This window comes from Balaenoptera acutorostrata, chromosome 7, assembly GCF_949987535.1.
Source record: "Balaenoptera acutorostrata chromosome 7, mBalAcu1.1, whole genome shotgun sequence".
NCBI classification, from domain to species: domain Eukaryota; kingdom Metazoa; phylum Chordata; class Mammalia; order Artiodactyla; family Balaenopteridae; genus Balaenoptera; species Balaenoptera acutorostrata.
Genome location: NC_080070.1, coordinates 11,947,837 through 11,951,668, shown reverse-complemented (window position 1 = coordinate 11,951,668; position 3,832 = coordinate 11,947,837).

The following is a 3,832-nucleotide window of genomic DNA, read 5'->3' as shown; positions in this document are numbered from 1 at the left end:
ATGTTGAGCATTCTTTCATGTGTTTGTTGACAATCTGTATATCTTCTTCGGAGAAATATGTATATAGGTCTTCTGCCCATTTTTGGATTGGGTTGTTTGTTTTTTTGTTATTGAGCTGCATGAGCTGCTTGTAAATTTTGGAGATTAATCCTTTGTCAGTTGCTTCACTTGCAAATATTTTCTCCCATTCTGAGGGTTGTCTTTCCGTCTTGTTTATGGTTTCCTTTGCTGTGCAAAAGCTTTTAAGTTTCATTAGGTCCCATTTGTTTATTTTTATTTCCATTTCTCTAGGAGGTGGGTCAAAAAGGATCTTGCTGTGATTTATGTCATAGAGGGTTCTGCCTATGTTTTCCTCTAAGACTTTTATAGTGTCTGGCCTTACATTTAAGTCTTTAATCCATTTTGAGTTTATTTTTGTGTATGGTGTCAGGGAGTGTTCTAATTTCATTCCTTTCCATGTGGCTGTCCAGTTTTCCCAGCACCACTTATTGAAGAGGCTGTCCTTTCTCCACTGTATATGCTTGCCTCCTTTATCAAAGATAAGGTGACCATTTGTGCATGGGTTTATCTCTGGGCTTTCTATCCTGTTCCATTGATCTATATTTCTGTTTTTGTGCCAGTACCATACTGTCTTGATTACTGTAGCTTTGTAGTATAGTCTGAAGTCAGGGAACCTGATTCCTCCAGCTCCATTTTTTGTTCTCAAGATTGCTCTGACTATATTCAGGGTTTTTTGTGTTTCCATACAAATTGTGAAATTTTTTGTTCTAGTTCTGTGAAAAATGCCAGTGGTGGTTTGATAGGGATTGCATTGACTCTGTAGATTGCTTTGGGTAGTAGAGTCATTTTCACAATGTTGATTCTTCCAATCCAAGAACATGGTATATCTCTCCATCTGTTTGTATCATCTTTAATTTCTTTCATCAGTGTCTTATAATTTTCTGCACACAGGTCTTTTGTCTCCTTAGGTAGGTTTATTCATAGGTATTTTATTCTTTTTGTTGCCATGGTAAATGGGAGTGTTTTCTTAATTTCACTTTCAGATTTTTCATCATTAGTGGATAGGAATGCAAGAGATTTCTGTGCATTAATTTTGTATCCTGTTACTTTACCAAATTCATTGATTAGCTCTAGTAGTTTTCTGGTAGCATCTTTAGGATTCTCTATGTATGGTATCATGTCATCTGCAAACAGTGACAGCTTTACTTCTTCTTTTCCGATTTGGATTCCTTTTATTTCTTTTTCTGCTCTGATTGCTGTGGCTAAAACTTCCAAAACTATGTTGAATAATAGTGGTGAGAGTGGGCAACCTTGTCTTGTTCCTGATCTTAGTGGAAATGGTTTCAGTTTTTCACCATTGAGGACGATGTTGGCTGTGGGTTTGTCATATATGGCCTTTATTATGTTGAGCTAAGTTCCCTCTATGCCTACTTTCTGGAGAGTTTTTATCATAAATGGGTGTTGAATTTTGTCGAAAGCTTTCTCTGCATCTATTGAGATGATCATATGGTTTTTCTCCTTCAATTTGTTAATATGGTGTATCACGTTGACTGATTTATGTATATTGAAGAATCCTTGCATTCCTGGATTAAACCCCACTTGATCATGGTGTATGATCCTTTTAATGTGCTGTTGGATTCTGTTTGCTAGTATTTTGTTGAGGATTTTTCATCTATGTTCATCAGTGATATTGGCCTGTAGTTTTCTTTTTTTGTGACATCTTTGTCTGGTTTTGGTATCAGGGTGATGGTGGCCTCGTAGAACGAGCTTGGGAGTGTTCCTCCCTCTGCTATATTTTGGAAGAGTTTGAGAAGGATAGGTGTTAGCTCTTCTCTAAATGTTTGATAGAATTTGCCTGTGAAACCATCTGGTCCTGGGCTTTTGTTTGTTGGAAGATTTTTAATCCCAGTTTCAATTTCAGTGCTTGTGATTGGTCTGTTCATATTTTCTATTTCTTCCTGGTTCAGTCTCGGCAGGTTGTGCATTTCTAAGAATGTGTCCATTTCTTCCAGGTTGTCCATTTTATTGGCATAGAGTTGCTTGGAGTAATCTCTCATGATCCTTTGTATTTCTGCTGTGTCAGTTGTTACTTCTCCTTTTTCATTTCTAATTCTATTGATTTGAGTCTTCTCCCTTTTTATCTTGATGAGTCTGGCTAATGGTTTATGAATTTTGTTTATCTTCTCAAAGAACCAGCTTTTAGTTTATTGATCTTTGCTATCATTTCCTTCATTTCTTTTTCATTTATTTCTGATCTGATCTTTATGATTTCTTTCCTTCTGCTAACTTTGGGGTTTTTTTGTTCTTCTTTCACTAATTGCTTTAGGTGCAAGGTTAGGTTGTTTATTTGAGATGTTTCTTGTTTGTTACGGTAGGATTGTATTGCTATAAACTTCCCTCTTAGAACTGCTTTTGCTGCATCCCTTAGGTTTTGGGTCTTAGTGTCTCCATTGTCATTTGTTTCTAGGTATTTTTTGATTTCCGCTTTGATTTCTTCAGTGATCACTTGGTTATTAAGTAGTGTATTGTTTAGCCTGCATGTGCTTGTATTTTTTTACAGATTTTTTCCTGTAATTGTTATCTAGTCTCATAGCGTTGTGGTTGGAAAAGATACTTGATACGATTTCAATTTTCTTAAATTTACCAAGGCTTGATTTGTGGCCCACGATATGATCTATCCTGGAGAATGATCCATGAGCACTTGAGAAAAATGTGTATTCTTTTGTTTTTGGATGGAATGTCCTATAAATATCAATTAAGTCCATCTTGTTTAATGTATCATTTAAAGCTTGCGTTTCCTTATTTATTTTCATTTTGGATGATCTGTCCATTGGTGAAAGTGGGATGTTAAAGTCCCCTACTATGATTGTGTTACTGTCGGTTTCTGCTTTTATGGCTGTTAGTATTTGCCTTATGTATTGAGGTGCTCCTATGTTGGGTGCATAAATATTTACAATTGTTATATCTTCTTCTTGGATCGATCCCTTGAGCATTATGTAGTGTCCTTCTTTGTCTCTTGTAATAGTCTTTATTTTAAAGTCTATTTTGTCTGGTATGGGAATTGCTACTCCAGCTTTCTTTTGATTTCCATTTGCGTGGAATATCTTTTTCCATCCCCTCACTTTCAGTCTGTATGTGTCCCTAGGTCTGAAGTGGGTCTCTTGTAGACAGCATATATACAGGTCTTGTTTTTGTATCCATTCAGCCAGTCTGTGTCTTTTGGTGGGAGCATTTAATCCATTTACATTTATGGTAATTATCGATATGTATGTTCCTATTCCCATTTTCTTAATTGTTTTGGGTTTGTTATTGTAGGTGTTTTCCTTCTCTTGTGTTTCTTGCCTAGAGAAGTTCCTTTAGCATTTGTTGTAAAGCTGGTTTGGTGGTGCTGATCTCTCTCAGCTTTTGCTTGTCTGTAAAGGTTTTAATTTCTCCATCAAATCTGAATGAGATCCTTGCTGGGTAGAGTAATCTTGGTTGAAGGTTTTTCTCCTTCATCACTTTAAGTATATCCTGCCACTCCCTTCTGGCTTGCAGAGTTTCTGCTGAAAGATCTGCCGTTAACCTTATGGGGATTCCCTTGTGTGTTATTTGTTGTTTTTCCCTTGTTGCTTTTAATTTTTGTTTTTTGTATTTAATTTTTGATAGTTTGATTAATATGTGTCTTGGCGTGTTTCTCCTTGGATTTATCCTGTATGGGACTCTCTGTGCTTCCTGGACTTGATTAACTATTTCCTTTCCCGTATTAGGGAATTTTTCAACTATAATCTCTTCTAATATTTTCTCAGTCCCTTTCTTTTTCTTTTCTTCTTCTGGGACCCCTATAATTCGA